The following is a 19,943-nucleotide window of genomic DNA, read 5'->3' on the forward strand; positions in this document are numbered from 1 at the left end:
GTACATTCTCAAATCCATCCCCACACCCACTATCAAACTGGAGATGTACCCGGCTAAACCCTCCTTACAACAACCTTAAGTTATACATAAGCAACAAACATAAAAAAAAAACATCTATTAAAAAACATAATAAAATAAACCAAAGATTATTTGAGTTAAGTGTTAACATAGATCTTAAAGTACATAAAACGCCATAGTAAAAGACATAATTAAAGCCTAGAAACATAAATGACAAACACATAATATTTTTATTATTTGACACACATAAATTACAAACCCTAAAATTATACTTAAATTTATAATGATCCAAAATTTAACGGGTATTTAATGGGCTGGCGGATGTGGGACGGATGGATTCGGGACGAGTAAAGTCTCAAACCCATACCGTCATTACCCGCGGATACCATTTTCTAAATCTATACTCATCTACTACCTATTAAAGTTACGAAATTGTACCCGTTTGTATCGTTACAACATTGTTGGTTTCATTTCTTGTTACGGTCGTTCATCGAAAAAGTAAATGACTGTATGATAAAGAAATTAACTTTTTTCTCAAATTGAACGCTATTTACTTTTTCCCTTGAAAATACAGAACGTGTAGTATACATATCAAACTGTACAATGTATCGAAGGGTATTTGGTCTCTGATCATGTCTGTGGGGATCATAATGGGGAGGGAAATCATTTCTAGACCCAACCTACTTCACACCCCACTTGCTAATTTTCCACTTCCACCTATACATACGTTTCAGTTTCACTTCATCCAGCTATTCCTGTAATTCAATATGGTGAATTCCTGAAGAAAAAAATTTGAAACCCAAGGTTCAATCAGATCACTAATGGATCCTGGAAGGAAGGAATCAGCAAGAACTGACCTGATTTGGGTGAATTCTCATCTTCATCATCTTTGCGATGCCTGTTGGGTCCAGCTCTGGAAAAATCTTCAGAAATGGTCAAGTCCTTTGTAATGTAGGCTAACTGACAATATGCTGATCGCAACTGATTGTAAAACCCTTCTTCCCTCCCCATCTGTTCATCTCGTCGATCCATCTCTATAAGAACCTGTAACAACCAACCCAAAACAAAGGATTGGGATGGGGGAGTTCTCCAATGCTTACCTGGGCGGGGCTCCTCTTGAAAACCTGGGAAAACCTCTTCCTGCAGTACTCATTGAAGAGGAGGGAGAAAACTACGAGGGGAATGGTGAAACCAGAAGCAATTGGTGCTTCTTTCAGGGCGAACACCGCAACTGCAATGACCTGTGTCAACATTAAAGAGAAGATTGTTGTGTTGTGGACAACAGGCCAAAACAGTCCCGCACTTTCATATTTTGTCACATATACATGGAGAATCTGAAGACACAAAACATGATAACTTCAATTATCCCTCTTGCACTTGTCTCAATTATTGACATTGAATGCATGGGACAAAACCAAACCTGGTTTCGATAGACAAGGAACGCAAGAGCGAAGTAAATGAGCAAGAAGGGCAAGATTAAGGGTGCAAGAATAGCAAAAGTGAAGCCCAGGAGTCCAAACAGAAGCATTCGTGGAATTTCAGTATGGTGCGGGAAGTTTAGAGCAATATTAGTGGGCTCTTCCTTACTTCTTAGAATGAATTTTCTGAAGAAATTCCAAGACTAAAGAGTTGTATTAATTCATTGGCCAAACTTGCCCAACCTGATGACAGAACATAAGTCGTAAAGAAGGCAGCCTGCAGATAGAACAATAGGCACAGTTACAAGTTGAAGATCTATATAAAAGGTACAAAAGGTTACTTTTTTTATTGAGGAGATGAAAGAAAGGGTATTAAGTTATCTATTACGGAGTGATGGAAAATTTACCTGGTCGGGCATTTGTTTGGCAAGTTGAAAAGGCAACTCTTGAAGTTTCGAGAAAACACTCATTTGTTGGATAAAGGATCCGGACAAAACTTTAACGAAGAAAACATTCCAGATTGTAAAGTTCAAAACTTTAATGCATGCACTCCTTTTCCTCTCGCTACGCGAAACATTTCCCTCCATTTTGGATAACATCATCATGATTGGTGGAACGATATACATAAGCATTATCAGAATCACACTTGGTAGGTAACCTGTTACCACCCTGCTTACGAACTCGCTGCTCAACACAACAAACATGATAGGTTTTAGAAACAAATCAAAATACTGCAAGTCATCTACAATAATCGCCACTTTTGATTTCTGTATCCCAATTCGGTGCATCAGACATCAGCCTTGCACAAACAAGTAGAGAGACTAACAAGCTAACACTGATTTTGCAATAGAGATATACAGGCACATACTCACTTTTCTAGAAGTCTTCTAAATTGTGGAAACCAACTTTTTAGCACGTCTTCTTGAGTCAAACCTTGAACAAAGGCAACAGGAAAACAGAAGACGAACACAAGGGCCAAAGCACATAGAAGACTTGCTATTTTACGGAACCAAACTTGTTTGTATGTTATGCCGAGGTTCGACCAATAAACATCATGCGACTCTGGAGCTTATTGTGTCACCCATAACATGGGATTCCATGATTGAAGGACTTGTGCAGCAATAACAGCAGCATAACGATTCTTAAAGAAAACAAAAGCAGCTGGACATTCCTGTATCAGATGTCAAAATAACATAGGATATCACAATGCCATCAAAGATAATGTAAACGTCACTGCTATATCTCTATATCCTTTCAATAATTAGAATTATTAGTTATGGTAAATTCTGGCCTTTATGTAAACAACAGAAAACTAGTTGCTCAAATGTAGCATCAAATGATAGAAATTCCTGGGGTGGCAAGGAGCAGATCTATATCCACTAAAGAGTTATTTGTTATCAGTGGCAAACATAATTATGTCCTATTTAGGCATACCTAGTAGAACAGTGAAATCAACATTATTAGATTAAAAAATCCAGGATTTTTAACCTTTTCTATTTGAGTTGGGTGCAAGTCATCAATTCTGGTTTGACTTCTACTGTTGTCTTTGTGAATCACCTTAAAGGTATGTGCAGTTCCTCCACAAAGATAACACGGCTTATCGATCCGTACGTACTCTGTCTCTGTGGGTCTTAACATTAAGTACATCTTCTTGACATCCTTCTGCAAAGACAAAATTGTTATAGAATATACATAGAACGTGTTACAAATTATGAATATTGTGTGTTAAGCAGTGAATGTTTAGAGAAGAATAAGTATAGAAAATTAGAAATACCTTTAGTTTATGAACTGTACTAGGCCGATATATCATCTGGTGAGCCACATATGTATCTGGATAATAAGTCGAAAAGAAATTTTCCACCGACTTACTATACGATTCATCCTGGGAACACGGAACGCCACGGACTAGAATTGTGAAATGACTTGGATTGCGATGAGATCCAGTAATATGTGCTAGCCTCATTTTAGTGATACTTTTATACTCCTACATAGAAGCAATAATCTTTCAATGAATGCTAGAAAAGATTAATGCTAGAAGAAACTTAAGAACGCATCAACATAGGAAAAAACTATACACAAGATTATTTGGAAATAATATATTTTGATTTGAGCATCCTTACCAAGTAAAGTAGAACAAATGCTGAGAAGGATATGACGTACAAAGCAAAACAATGCGCCCAAAGCCTGAAAAGAAAACATTCAATATATGATGGATTTTCCTCAATCAATGGCAAGACAACAGTAATAGATTCAAAAATGACATACATTTTTGAACCTTCTTCTACATTTCCAATAGTAAATACATCATATGGTTCTACACGGAAACTCTTGTGCTCAATGTCTCTTCCATAATAATTCACGGGAAGCACTATAGAAATGCAAACAACAGTAGCAATGATGAATATCCTAAGACTGTAAAGAACAACAGTTAGTGAACCGGCAAAACCAAAATCAGACACAAGCCACTGATAATAGAAATACCAAAGCAGTTGTAAATTTTATGTTAAGTGAGTGTACTTCAATAATTAAAATTTTCAACCGAGTGACTTGACCTGAAAACTACTATTCTCATGAAAACTACAGCATCAACACCACAAGCTTCTAATAATTCTTCATCGGTTGCTTGCCAGGCACGCATGAGCCATCCTGCTGAGGGCACGAATCTATGAAGGCCGAAAGGATCATCATGTTGTATTGGTTCTGAAATAAATCTCCGTGTGAAATACACACCTGCGTTGCTTGGTTGTTTTCTTAGCACGGAATATAATGAAGAAAGCACAACACATATAGATATATTGATTCCGGCAGACGTTATAAGACCACCGATGTCCATCTCAATCCCCTAAATCCTTGTCTCAAACGTCAATACTTGAGCACATGGCCATTGAATGACATCATGTCCCTTTTATTTTTCTCCAAACACATGAATTCCTTATCATGACAATGGTAATGCAGAAACAAGTACCTATGCTAATATCTTGGCCAATAATAAAAGCCATACAAGTTTAAAAAAGGTTCCCAAATGCAGAAGCGATATTTATTCGCTTAAGATGTTGGAAACCATCGGAAAGAGAACAACTTCAAAGCCTCTTTATGAAATGAACCCCAAACGCTACGTTTGTGCTTCAAAAAAATTAAACAAGAAGAGAAAAAAGAAATTGAGAAGAAAAATAAAATTGACCAATTTTCAGATACATAAATCTTTTAGGGAATTTATCATCAAGCCACTTTTGTGATGTTTTTATTGGATGACTGATTTAACAATAAAGACGGAAAATAGGGGGAATGCTATAAAATTTCCTACCGCGCGACAACTAAGGGGGACAACACAAAAAATTATGAAATCCTGTCTGTCCTGTGCTTGTACTCAACTAGAGTAGTGCAACCGCAACTGTCTTAACTATTTTTGGTGAGTCTTTTCCCTACAGTTTTATAGTTGCTGCATCGCCAAATATTTTGTCAATGTTTTAAACACCGGATCATAAGTTGACGCACAACCTAATTGCAATCACCAATTTTCAAAATGAAAAGTCAAAAGCAGCTCACCTACTATATCTACTCCCATCATCCTTGTTTCCTGAATTTGCGTAGGATCGATTTGTAATTTTTTTTGTGTTGAAATTATGTAAAGTTTAGCTTTAAAAAGCCAAACAAAATGTAATCAAAAGGAGAGAGGAAAACCATTCGAACAACATGGATAGTGAAATAATTGTAAGGCTTTCTTCTCTCGTTTTTCAAAGGAAATACAAAAATATTTCGTTTCTAAAGCAATTTCAATTTTTTTTTGAAATACATAGATTTTTAGCAATAAAAAAAAAACCGAAAATCGCAACTCAAAAGTATCTAAACTTATGATTCTTCCTGTTCTTTTTCATGTTTGTGCATGTAAGTATTATCGATTTCTAAAAAATATAATAAATAAGTTAGGGATTTTAGATTTACCTTGCTTTTGGTGTGCTCGTCGGGGTAGTCGTATCATCGGTTGGAGGGTGGAATAACTGGTACCGATTTAAGGTGGAAGGACCATCGCGTATGTTGGTTCGTGACTTGGTGTCGGTGCGGTGAGCTTGCAAATGATGGGGTTTTTGCTTTGTCAAGCTGAGTTGTTAGTTTAGTTCTAAAGGGTGAGTGAAGAAAAGAGGGAAGGAAGATTAGGAGATTAATACATGCAGAAATGGAGTCTGGGGAGGAAAAAGTAAAGCCATTTTGGACTTTGGGCTAATCACTTGTTTTAGGGTAAATTTCAATCCATGTTCTCATAATTTTAGAAATTTATGTTTTGTTCATTATTAGGGTAAAATCATCTTTAAGCCCCCTTTATTTTATCTTCTTTTACACTATGGTCATTTACTTTGTTATTTGTTTCGAATATGCATATTTATTTTATTAACTTTCGAATTTAGTTATTAACTTTTATTTTCCTACATTTTAGTCATTGTTATTTTATATTTATGCAATTATATATATTAGATGACCCTTATTCCCATATGTAATAAGGTAAGGGGGAGGTAGGATAGTAGGCTGCCCCCAACGCCAAGTTGAGAGCAGCTTCCATGGGAGACCTCCGAATTATGAATTGCCCACCGTGGGACTCGATCCCACGACCCCAAGGTTAAGAGCCTTGTGCTCTACCAACTGAGTTTTGGAAGTAAAAGGTCTAAGGATCAATATTGAAAAGACGGAGTATTTATGTTCAAACTTCAGTGAAAATAAAAATGATGAATATGTAGAAGTATGCATAGAGGGACACATTATCCCCTCAAAAGAATGTTTTAAGTACCTAGGGTCTATGATACATAAAGATGGGGGTGTAGATGATGACGTTACACATCGTATAAAGGCAGGATAACTAAAGTGGAGGGCTGCTACTGGAGTTTTGTGTGACAAGAGAGTGCCTCTAAAACATAAGAGAAAATTTTATAGAATGGCAATAAGACCAGCGCTTTTGTATGGATCAAAATGTTGGGCAATCAAGAAGGATCACGTAAGGAGGATGGAGGCCGCAGAAATGAGAATGCTACGATGGGCAAGTGGTAGAACTCTGTGGGACATGACACCAAACTCTGCTATTAGGATGTCCTTAGGGGTGGTGCCTGTATCCGAAAAATTAAGGGAGGGAAGACTACGGTGGTTTGGGCATGTCCTTAGGCGACAACCGTCGGATGCGGTCAGGAGGGTAGAGTCGATTACAGTCGACGGTGCCAGAAGGAGAGGAAGACCAAGGCGGAAGTGTGAAGACTGCTTGAGAGCTGATTTGAAGGATTTAGCCATTACCGAGGACATGACCTCTGATAGGAAAGTATGGAGACTTAAGACCAGGGTAGTCGAGTAGTGCAGGTCACAGACATAGGGTGTAACATCTCTGTCTTCTTTTTAATGCCTTTGTAATAATTTCCATGACTTATACTTTATATATGTTTCTTTCATTAGAATTTATGAAGTCTTAGAACTAGGGTAGCGGAGTAGTGTAGCCTTAGTTTAGGTTTTTAACCTATTAGACTTTATTCCTTATCGTAGCTTGCTACCTTTGACTATTGTGTATCATTCTCTTCAGGTTCCCTCTTTTTAAATTTAGTTGGGTCTTACGTTTCTGTCTATATGCAGATATTTTAATGCATGGATTACTTCCCATTACAAACGTGCATATGAGGACTGCATATGAAGATTGTTCAACTATGTATTTATTTATTTATTTATACATGCATTGCATTTTACCTTTATCTTTAATTTGCTGAATGTCGGAGGTCTTCCACGGAAGCTGCTCTCAACCCTGGCGTTGGGGGAAGCCTATTACCCTACCTCCCCTTTACCTAATTACACATGGGAATAAGGTTTTGTTGTTGTTGTTGTTGTTGCAATTATATCTTTATTTTATTTTATATTTTTAATTTTTATTATCTTTTGTTTTAATTGTTAGTTTGTTTTTAATTGTTTTGTTTTATAGTTTTAATTCTAAATTTTATTTCTTAATTGAGATTAATAGTCGAATCAAAATTAGAAATTAGAATGACATTATAGTTTAATTAGGGGGCAATTGGAGTCGAGTTTTCGCATTATACGCCCGAATACTCGAATCAATTGTTCGATTAAAATTAATTAATGATTAATATTTTCTAAAAAAATTAATTTAATAATTAGGTTGGCCCTTTAACGTTAGAAATGTCGATTTAGGTCCTTAAACTTTTAGATCTTTTAGAAATCCATATTTTATATATTGACTTTTTAGTCCCTAAATTTCGATTAGAATTTTATTTTTGACATAATTAATTAAGATTAATAATAAAACCTCCATTTTAGTTTATATTTCAAATTATTCTTTTAATTTAGGGGATAATTCGAGTTGGCCCTCGCATAAACGCTCGAGGGACAATCGTGGTTATTCGATTCAGTAATTAATTAAAATCAAATAGGATTAATATTAGAACCTTCACATTTAGGTTTGTGCCCCCTAGGTTCCTTAATTCTCATAATTTGACACCTTAAGTTAGAAAAAGCCTTAATTTATCTTAGATTAATTAGGATTGAATAAAATTTTGTCTGATTGCATTTTATTTTAAACTCTAAGGCACTGTTCACTTATTAAAGAGTTAATAGTATCTCCTCCGCGATCGTTCGCAGGGGGTGACTACTGGTAATTCCCTAAAACAGTCGACATCATTTTCAAAACCACATCATGTTTTCTAAAAATGAGGCAATGTTTGGTTATTAGACAAAATAGTTGATCTTCCGCATTTACGCTCGAGGGCGAATGTTATCGGTCTCAATAAACGAATACCCTTTTCAAACTTTGCATCCTTAATGATTTTTAAATTAAATAAAGATCGAACTCAAAATTTCCGATTTTAAATATAGGGTAATCAACTAGGTACCAATTTTTGGGGGTTTGTGGGGGTGCTAATCCTTCCCCACGCGTAACTGACTCCCGAACCTGATTTCTGGATTTTCGCAGACCTTAAAACTTTGTATTTTATTAAAATCACCTGGTTTTTACGGTGTTCCAATCTGTTGAGTTAATCGATCGATGGAATTGGCCAAGAGGGGGTGAATTGGAAATTAAAAATTTGGTGGAAGCTTTTGCAGAAAATTGAAAGTAATTGCACAACGATTTAGAGTGGTTCGACTTTCTCAACCAAAGTCTACGTCCATTACCTTAGCTATCCACACTAAGGATTTTCCAACAAATTCACTAATTTATTCTTTCTTTTTGAGGGCAAATAGATAACCTTACAACTCCCTCAAGAATATACCCCAATTCTTGAGAACACTCTTTCTCAAAGAGAATATTACAAATTTGCAAACTTAATGAAAAACCTCACAAGGAAAATGTGTTTGCACAATTCTAGAACAAAGAAAGAACACTCAAGAATAATACAATTGAGCACAATAAGTGTTCTTGAAAGCAAAAATGAATATTGAATGAAATAGGCTTGAATGTGCTCAAACTTGAGGTTTGATGCTTTCTCTTTGATTCTCTCTTGATTCTTGTTGATTGTTGTTTCTTGTTCTTGATCAATGGCTTCTAAGCTTGTTTAAATACTCCTTAAATTGATTCTGAATGTTGGGGATGATTAGTGGAGTCAATGGAGCCGTTTAAGTGTGAAAACAATTAATAAAACTGCTTAGAGCGTGGGGGGAATCGGTACCCCCCTCATAGGGAATCGATTCTCTCAGTGTAAAATTCAAATATTTTGACTGTTGAATAGGGGGAATCGATACCCCTTTGGGGGGAATCGGTTCCCTCCGAGCATTCTGTTATTTCTCGGAGTCAAACCATTCAGGGGGGAATCGGTACCCCCTTGGGGGGGAATCGGTTCCCTGTGGGCAATTTGCCCATTTTGGTTTGATTTTAATTAAGAAATGATTTTTGACTCGATTAAGGCTCGAAATACTTTGTAAATTTGTTTAACATATTTTTACACTTTAGTAAGGATTAAAATTAACTTTGAAAGACTTGGAGTAATATTTTGATATTCGAATAATTATATCGAATATACTTTAGAAAACCTTTTGTAAATCTTAAAATTCATTTAACTTAATTTATTATATCGAAACATCAAAATGTTTTCAACACAATCTCACCTAAAAGTTTGGTGGCGACTCCTCACATTTCAAAACGATTTTCAAAGAGAAAATCCCGAGTCGGTATCGGTCTTTCCCCGCTCAGGCGAAAATCGGTGTTGACACTAATCTTTATAAACGAAGGTTTTAGCTTGGTTGCTTAAAGTTTCTTTTTATTTTCTTTTTCAGGGTTCTGAATGAGCTCAAACACCAAAAAGAAAATGACCAACATTGGAAATCCTAAACAACATAAACAAAAAGAAACAACTGTCAGTCAAATAGTGTAAGAGGTCGTCGCTATGAGACAAAGAAATTGTTGTTGAGAGAATTCCAGCTAAAAGAAACTTTCTCATGTCAAGTAATAGGATCATGCAGGTCACCGATAGGTCGTCTTTAAAGACTACGACACCAAGTTAGAAGGGACAGGTTACAATGATCAAGCAACAGAACAATCCTCTTACGAAAATAAGAAACCAAGCTCGATGTGATTTCCCATAGAACTCAAAACAGATCGAGATAACACAACCAACGTCCATCCCTCCTTTAATCCCTTCACTATCCGAGCCCCGGTGAGAGGGGGCCAAACCCTTTTGAACACATTTATAGGTCTTTTAGACTGAAAAACAACTCTGACCTCATTTTCCCTAATATGTCCATTATAATGGACAATCGTGTAAAATTTGTTGCTCATTTTCTCTACAAATTCAAATTTTGTATTTAGAATAAAAACATTATGGTACATTATTATCATAAATCGTAAAAATGAAATCTTAATATATTATATTATTAATAATTTATTTTTAAAAAAATAAAATCATAATATATTATATTTTCAAACTGCTCTCGAGCTTTTTGAGTCGAGTATTTATCGAGCTTTGATCGAGTCGATCTCAAGTAGCTCACAATATGTCTTGTCTCATTTATAGCCCTAGACAAGCTAGAACATCAAAATAAATATAAATTTTATTGCACATTGAGTTTATACAAAGATTATATGTAACACCCTAATTCCAGGGTTAGTAGTTTTGGGCTAAATCGAGATCTTAATTTTTTCTTAATTTTATTTTTCATCATGTGAATTACTCCACAAACTTTTTGAACACATCAAACACAATTTTTCTTATTAATCTAGGGTGATTATAAGATGTAGTATTTGTTCTAAAAACTCATAACAATTTGATAAAGAACGCACAAATACCCTATACCCTATTGGGTGATTATAATAATCATTTGTTTAACAGTAACTTAGTTGTTGCAAATCAAACACAATTTAAGTTATAATTCACTAACAAGATACGATAATATATTAATTTAAATGAAAAAAGAGTAATGTAAGAATAAAGTACATTCAAAACATTAGAATTTGATCGATTCGGAATAACAATGCCGAATGACATACAGCAATAAAGTCACAATTAGGTTTGTTCGTGGTCCGTGGAGCAGAACTTATTTATAAATTAAATAAAAAAGGGTAATACTATGAATTTGACTAGATGAGTAGGTGACCGTGATAATTTGTGAACCTAGTTGCTAAGCAGTTTCCTGCTTAAACTAGGCACATTTTGCTGGTAACTCAACTTGATCCCACCGCTAAGTTCGAACGTTCGACGAAATCCTTGATTCGTCGCATTGCAACTTGAAGTGTTCTGTGAGACATGTTTGCAAAACAAATCCTGAACCATCCTGGTTCACTGCAATGGAATGATGAACCACAAGAAATATTTCAATCTTGCATCGCTTATAATTTCGTCCCACAGCTTTGTTTCTGCCTCGAATGTGTTAGAAGATAAGAGATGTCTCATGTCAACCCAGCAGAACAAGCCTGCATTGCTTTTCAGACATCTGATTCCCGTCTTTTTAAGGCCCGAAACCAGCATCTCTTTCCTCTTCTTTAGCCTCTTTAGGTTCTCCTTCATATATTTGCAGGTGAATTTCTTATCGGCTAGCACGTTGGAGAGCAGGTACTGAGTTTGGGACGAAACGAGTCCGAAACTCGACATTTTAGTTGCCGCACTAACGACTGTTTGATTGTTGGAATAAATCATGCCGGCACGAAACCCTGGTAAACCTATCCTTGGAAAGACTGTTAACGATATGAATGTTATTCCATGTATCTGTGTTTTCGAGGTTGAGGTCCACTGCGGCCTCTATAATGCTTATGAAACCAGGAGAGTCGAAGACGGTTCCTGAAAAAATTTCATCGCTTATGACATGAATATTTTTTCCATGGCAAAGGCAATGAGGTCGTTAAGCTCATCTCTAGTCATTGTTGTGCCGAGTGGGTTCGAAGGGTTCGTTATGGAGACTCCTTTAACATTGAGGTTAAGATTTTGAGCTCTTTGGTAGGCATCTTCAAGTGCAACCATGGTTATTCTGAACCCATATGAGCTCGAGCAATGTACTGGAACAATTTCTACTCCAGTTCTCCATTTAAGATCCCTGTCAAACCTGGAACAAGTTGTAAATAAATTGTTACAATTCATCAGTAATATTTTAAATTCAGTACAGATATATATTTGAAGTTACCCAGCGTAGTATCGTGTTGGAAGAAGGATAGCTTCACCGGATCCGCTAGGCAAAAGACTAAAGTCTCGTTAGCTGAGATTGCACCAGCGGCAAGCACCACGTTGTTGGGATCGAACTTAACCTTGTTTCTTCTAATTTTGGCCATGTACTCAACCAGTGCCTGTACAAGTAAGTTGACCATGTTTCCGATCAATCCACCTAATAGAAATTATCAAAAAGTAGATGATTTTGTTGAATTTTGGTAAAGGGTAAATTATCAAATTTAGTCATTGTAATTTAGGGTATTTACAAATTAGTCTTTAAGTTTCAACTATAAATACCCTAACTCATTTAACTTCAAAACCATCCCAAAGCATTCTAGCTTTCTTCCACTACTAGAGAGAATTTAGAGAGTTTCTTGAGAGTTGTTTTCTCCTTTTTATCAAGAGAGAATTATCATTGTTTTCTCATTGGTAGATCGAAAGAGGTTGTAATTCCTATTTTCAAGAGAGAATTATCATTGTTTTCTCATTGGTAGATCGAAAGAGGTTGTAATTCCTATTTTCTCATAGTGAAATTTTTCTACCGTTGCCCGTGGTTTTTACCCTAATAATTTTAGGGGTTTTCCACGTAAATTTTGTGTCTCTTTTATCTTCATTTTTATTTTCTCAAATTATCAGTTGCGATTTTGCTCTATCTGATAGCCGTCTTCCGCAACAATTGGTATCCGAGCCAGATTTGAGTATGTAATATCTGCTTATTGTCTTTGTGGTTGCCACCAAAAGGTGGATCCTCCAACATAAGAAAGTAAGAAGGTATTACCCATTCTTTGAAGGTTCCAGAGAACTATTCACGATAGTGAAATAGTGGGAGCTATCCGTAAAAGAATCTATGGCAACGAAATTTGATATTGAAAAATTCAATGGGATAAATTTCTCATTGTGGAAATTGAAGATGAAGGCCATCCTAAGGAAAGACGGGTGTCTAGCGGCTATCAATAAAAGACCGGTGGATTTCGCAGATGACATCAAATGGAATGAGATGGACGGGAATGCTATGGCAAACTTCCATCTAGCATTAGCAGATAAAGTATTGTCAAGCATCGAGGAGAAGAAGACAGCTAAGGAGATATGGTATCATTTCACCAAATTGTACGAGGCCACATCGCTGCACAATAAAATTTTCCTTAAGAGGAAATTTTACACTCTCCGTATGTCAGAATCTACTTCAGTGACGGAGCACTTAAATACACTGAACACCTTATTTTCTCAGCTTACATCCTTAAGCTGTAAAATAGGAGAACAAGAACGTGCTGAACTTCTACTTCAAAGTCTACCGGATTCGTATGATCAACTTATCATCAACTTGACAAACAATAATGTCACTAGTCTAGTCTTTGATGATGTTGCAGCTGCTGTTCTACAAGAAGAAAATCGGCGCAAGAACAAGGAAGACAGACAAGTAAATCTGCAACAAGCAGAAGCATTGACAACGATGACAACGATGAGAGGGAGATCAACAGAATGTGGCCAAAGCAGCAGTCACAAACATGGTAGATCGAAGTCGAGGAGCAAGAAGAATTTAAAGTGTTACAACTGTGGAAAGAAGGGTCACTTGAAGAAGGATTGTTGGAGTCTAAATAAAAACTTCAATCCACAAGGCAATACCGCAAACACTTCAGATGATGGATATGCTCTATGTTGTGAAGCGTCAACCACCGTGGAATGAAGAAAACGATTTGCAGATATATGGCTCATTGATTCGGGAGCAACATATCACATGACCTCAAGAAGAGAATGGTTTCATCATTATGAACCTGTCTCAGGAGGATCTGTGTATAGTTGCAATGATCATGCCTTAGAGATCGTTGGCGTGGGAACATCAAATTGAAGATGTATGATGGAACAATTAAAGTTGTTCGAGATGTGCGGCACGTGAAAGGCCTGAAGAAAAATTTATTATCCTACGGATTGTTGGATAATAATGCTAGCAAGATTGAAACACGGAAAGGAATCATGAAGGTGTTCCGTGGAGCGCTTGTGGTGCTGAAAGGCGAAAAGATAGCAGCAAACTTGTACATGCTGAAGGGAGAGACTTTGCTAGAAGCAGAAGCCTCTGTTGCCTCATGTAGTTCAGATTCTGCAATGCTATGGCATCAGAAACTTGGGCACATGTCAGAACAAGGAATGAAAGTCCCTGTGGAGCAAAAACTACTTCCAGGCTTAACGAATGTATCACTTACTTTGTGTGAGCATTGCATAACAAGTAAGAAGCACCGGTTGAAATTCAACACATCAAATTCTAGAGGCAAAAGTGTTCTAGAATTGGTTCACTCTGACGTATGGCAAGCACCAGTTATATCCCTAGGCGGAGCAAAATATTTTGTCTCATTTTGTCTCATTTATTGATAACTACTCCAGGAGATGTTGGGTGTACCCTATTAAGAAGAAGTCCGATGTGTTTTCAACTTTCAAAAACTTCAAAGCACGGGTGGAACTTGATTCTGGAAATAAATCAAGTGTTTTAGAACAGATAATGAGGAGAATACACAAGTGAAGAATTTGATGACTTTTGCAGGAAAGAAGGCATCAAAAGACAGTTCACAGTGGCGAACACTCCTCAACAAAATGGAGTGGCAGAGCGGATGAACAGAACCTTGTTAGAAAGAACAAGAGCAATGTTGAGGGATGCAGGCCTAGAAAAATCATTCTGGGCAGAAGCAGTCAATACCGCCTGTTATTTGGTGAATCGAGCTCCATCAACTGCAATAGAGCTGAAGACACCAATGGAGATGTGGACTGCTAAACCAGTTGATTATTCAAACCTCCATGTATTTGGAAGTATTGTGTACGTGATGTACAACGCCCAATAAATTTCAAAGATGGATCCAAAATCCAGGAAATGCAAATTCTTGGGGTATGCTGATGGAGTAAAGGGGTATCGCTTGTGGGATCATACTGCCCGCAAAGTGATCATTAGCAGGGATGTTATCTTTGTAGAAGATAAGTTACAAAGAAAAGAAGATGATGATAGCGCTGAAAAGTCAGAGACTACACATATACATGTGGAAAATGAGGTTGAACAAGGAGATTCTTCTGAAGCAGAACCAGCACATGATGAACAAGAACCAGAGAGTTCTGAAGCTCCAACAACTCGTCAATCAGATCGTGTGAGAAGACGTCTCAATTGGCACTCAGATTATGTTATAGAAGGTAATATTGCATACTGCCTTTTAACAGAGGACGGTGAGCCATCAACATACCAGGAGGCAATACACAACTCAGATGTTTCACTGTGGATGATGGCGATGCAAGAAGAAATCGAAGCCCTTCATAAAAATAATACATGGGACCTTGTGCTACTACCACAAGGAAGGAAACCAATTGGTAACAAATGGGTTTTCAAAATCAAGCGAAATTGTGACGATCAAGTGTAGAGGTATCATGCAAGACAGGTGGTCAAAGGATATGCTCAAAAAGAAGGTATTGATTTCAATGAAATATTTTCTCATGTGGTTCGACTAACAATAGTTCGTGTAGTTTTGGCAATGTGTGCTACATTGAACTTACATCTAGAGCAGCTAGATGTTAAAACAACTTTTCTTTATGGAAATCTTGAAGAAGAGATTTATATGCTCCAGCCTGAAGGTTTTGAAGAAGAAGAAAAGAAGAACTTGGTTTGCAGGTTGAACAAATCTCTGTACGGTCTAAAGCAGGCGCCGAGGTGTTGGTATAAGAGATTTGATTCCTTCATTATGTGCCTTGGATACAACAGACTTAACGCAGACCCTTGTGCTTATTTCAAGAGGTCTAGTGATAACGATTTTGTTATATTGTTGTTGCATGTAGATGACATGTTGGTTGCAGGACCCAAAAAAGATCATATTGAAGAATTGAAGGCACAACTGGCTAGGGAATTTGAAATGAAGGACTTGGGATCAGCAAACAAGATTCTAGGGATGCAAATTCACCGAGACAGAAGTAATAGGAAGATTTGGCTTTCACAAAAGAATTACTTGAAGAAGATCTTGTCACGATTCAACATGCAAGATTGTAAGCCAATTTCTACCCCTCTTCCTATTAACTTAAAGTTATCCTCCAGTATGAGTCCTAGCAGTGAAGAAGAGAGGATGGAGATGTCTCGAGTACCGTATGCATCAGCAGTGGGAAGTTTAATGTTCGCTATGATATGCACAAGACCAGACATTGCACAAGCAGTGGGAGTGGTTAGTCGGTACATGGCGAATCCAGGCATAGAGCATTGGAATACAGTAAAGAGGATCCTGAGATACATCAAAGGGACCTCAAATGTTGCATTATATTACGGTGGATCAAACTTATTAATCAATGGGTATGTAGATTCTGACTATGCAGGGGATTTGGATAAAAGCAAATCTACTACAGGTTATGTGTTCAAAGTTGCTGGTAGAGTTGTAAGCTGGGTTTCAAAATTACAGTCAGCTGTGGCTACATCCACAACAGAGGCAGAATATATAGCAGCTACACAAGCCAGTAAAGAAGCAATTTGGTTGAAGATGTTATTGGAGGAGCTTGGACACAATCAAGAGCATGTTTCTCTTTTTTGTGACAGTCAAAGTGCCTTGCATTTAGCAAGGAATCCAGCATTTTATTCAAGGACAAAACACATACGAGTTCAGTACCACTTCATTCGTGAAAAGGTGGAAGAAGGAACAGTGGATATGTAGAAGATCCATACCAAAGACAACATAGCAGATTTCATGACAAAGGCGATCAACGCTAATAAATTTACTTGGTGTCGATCCTCGTGTGGTATGTCAGAGACGTAAGCAACATGAAGGTACAAGGTAGAAAGAATGGTGTGAAGATATGATTATTCCAATCAAATCTTCAAGTGGGAGATTGTTGAAAATTCAAAGGGTAGGCACCGAAAATTGAAAGCAAAATCCACCTAATAGAAATTGTCAAAAAGTAGTTGATTTTGTTGAATTTTGGTAAAGGGTAAATTACCAAATTTAGTCATTGTAATTTAGGGTATTTACAAATTAGTCCTTAAGTTTCAACTATAAATACCCTAACTCATTTAGCTTCAAAACCATCCCAAAGCATTCTAGCTTTCTTCCAATACTAGAGAGAATTTAGAGAGTTTTTGAGAGTTGTTTTCTCCTTTTTATCAAGAGAGAATTATCATTGTTTTCTCCTTGGTAGATCGAGAGAGGTTGTAATTCCTATTTTCTCATAGTGAAATTCTTCTACCGTTGCCCGTGGTTTTTACCCTAATAATTTTAGGGGTTTTCCACGTAAATTTTGTGTCTCTTTTATCTTCATTTTTATTTTCTCAAATTATCAGTTGCGATTTTGCTCTATCCGATAGCCGTCTTCCGCAACACCCCATCCTTGTTCAGTTCCATGGCGTCTGGATTTTTTCTTAGCCACGATTCGACCAGGTCCAATGAAAGCTAATTATCAAAATTTCTTACGTACTTTAGAATAATAAAGAAATGTTGGTATAAGTAAAACATTATGCATCAGTGGAGTTAAATGAATCACCTGATTCTCAGCGAGCCCCATCTGAATGATTCCAGTTGGATTCTCAACCTGATCAAAAAGGATTTTTCTTGTAAGCTTGCAATCCATGGAAGTAGGCAGAATCTTGTCCATGAGTATCGGCGTTAGCCTTGCTAGACAACATCGTTACACCACCTTAAAATCAGCTTTTCTTGCTGGGTTTTGTTTAGTTTTGAATGAAATAAAGGAAGTGAGAGCTGCTGATCTTTGATGCTTTTGAGGTTTGCAAATAGATGAAGGATCGAAATGGCTATTTATAGGAATGAGAAGACTACGTTTTGGGCCCGACCAAAAATGAATATTTCTGGAATTGACGGTGCTGATTCTTTTGACCAACTAGACTCTACGGTATTGTTACTGTTGAACAGCCACGTACACAGTTTCCTTCAATTCTGTTTGATTTTCCTTCTTTTTGATTATTTACCTAAGTTTGTCGAATATCTCTTGTTATATTTTTCAAAATTAAAAAAAAATAAAGCATTAATTAAATCATATCGAAATCGATAAGGAACATAAATGTAATCCATGATCTTTAACAATCTGGATACAAGCAAATTCCATTCGTTAATAGCAAATTCTATATTGGCGAAAATACCTATAAGATCCTTCTGTTTTAGTTCATTTATCATTAAATAAATCCATTTATCTTTTTATTATATAGGTTGATTCAAATTCGTCTCTCTATCTAAAAATTGATCAAGTTAATCCTATTGGTATTAAGTAAACCAGTTTAATTAATCCATGTACTAGTACAAATAATCAAATAAGCCCAAATTTTCAAATTTAACGTTTATTATTTATAAAATGTCAACTACTATCTAACAAAGTTAATATATTCGTAACATTTACGGTTCAGTAAATGAAATGTACTAATAAGAACAATGATATCCATTTCTAAACAATGAATATTAAATTTTAAAAAAAGTGACAGTAATGTTTTATTAATATACTGACTAAATTAATCCATTTACTAATAAAGAGATTAATTTAAAGAAATGTCGATAATAGAAGGATAAAATTGATTCATCTAATAATATATGTGCTAAACTGATATAGTCCCAATAATAGAGATACCTGACAAGTACTTTCACCTTATATATTTCAAAATTTCTTTTCTTAAACCTCCTTCAGTTTATGAATTAAGGTATGAGTAGTAGGGCTTTCAATCAAATGGTTTGAAATTTAATGAACCGCCATTGATAGTCGAGGTTGAGCTTTCTAGTAAACAAATAATTAAATGCGACCAAATGAAAGTTTTATGCTGAAATTTGAACACTCTCACCATGACTCTCATAAAGTTGACCACTTCTTGCATTGAATCATATTACCCTAATATTAAATAATTGTTGATTTAAGTTCTTTATAGCTTTCTTTAGTGCAATCATACTTAATTAATTATTATTTGTATGTTCGTTTAGCCTGTTGGTGAATTGTTTAGAGTCTAGTGATTCTAGATTGTAGTGTGAGCCTTTGTGTTCTGAAGGTGCAGTCTTCTGGCTGATTGCTGCTCGACGAAGGGCTGCTTTTTTTTTTCACGGCTGCTCGTGCGGTCTGCTACTTGCTCATCTCAATGTTCGTTGTGTTGATTGTTGAGAAGTCAATTCTGGGGTTTCTCTAAACAGCATTTTCGTATTCTCCTTGCTGCATTTTCTTGTTTTGGTGGTGTTCTTTCATTGCTTATCTGTAATGCAAGTATTTTATGGTGTAGTTAAGTTCTTGTAGCCTTGCTGTTTGCAGGTTTAATTCATTTTTTTCATTGATCAGGTACACTCTTTTCCTTTCATCTAGGTCTAGGGAGGGTTTTTAATGAGATCATGTTAACGATGTTTTTGTATGACTTTTCCTTTCTTAATCATACAAAATCCCCTTTCAACAAAAAAAATATTATTTTTACGTAGAATAGTTTGTATACCGACATCCCTAACTCCCGTAACTATTTAGACACCATATTCCCCGTGACATAGCTGACCTCACTATTTTTTTTTCTTTTTTGAATACATACGATAAAAACAGCTAAACAGCTTCAATCCACTAAGCTACCTACGAAATCAGCATGAGGGATTTTCATAAGAGTTCGCTGCACTCCTCGGGTGGCGCTTGGAAGGTCGTCGTACCATAAGGAATAGCCTACGCTAAACTCGCTAAGGTGTCTGCCACTGAATTACATTAACGTGGAATATGAGGGGGAAAAATAAACCCAATAAGCTCACAAAGCTCGAAAATATGTTGGCTCACTAATTTAATTACTCATAAATGATTTCACCTAATATTGTGATTAACCATATTATTTTCATGAATATATTTTAGCTAAAATAAAATATATAAATGATATATGTGTTTTAATTTGAATGCACTCGTTATGGTTTAATAATTACAACTTCAATGAATAAAATTTAAT

General features: G+C 36.2%; 2 pseudogenes; both read right to left on the reverse strand.

Annotated features, from left to right (window-relative positions):
* Window positions 1-637: 637 nt before the first annotated feature.
* Window positions 638-4,429, reverse strand: LOC120216590 (annotated as a pseudogene).
* A 6,522-nt stretch (window positions 4,430-10,951) lies between these two features.
* Window positions 10,952-17,669, reverse strand: LOC120216556 (annotated as a pseudogene).
* Between the last annotated feature and the right edge of the window lie 2,274 nt (window positions 17,670-19,943).

Source organism: Hibiscus syriacus, unplaced genomic scaffold (assembly GCF_006381635.1).
Source record: "Hibiscus syriacus cultivar Baekdansim isolate YM2019G1 unplaced genomic scaffold, ASM638163v2 tig00110162_pilon, whole genome shotgun sequence".
NCBI lineage: Eukaryota > Viridiplantae > Streptophyta > Magnoliopsida > Malvales > Malvaceae > Hibiscus > Hibiscus syriacus.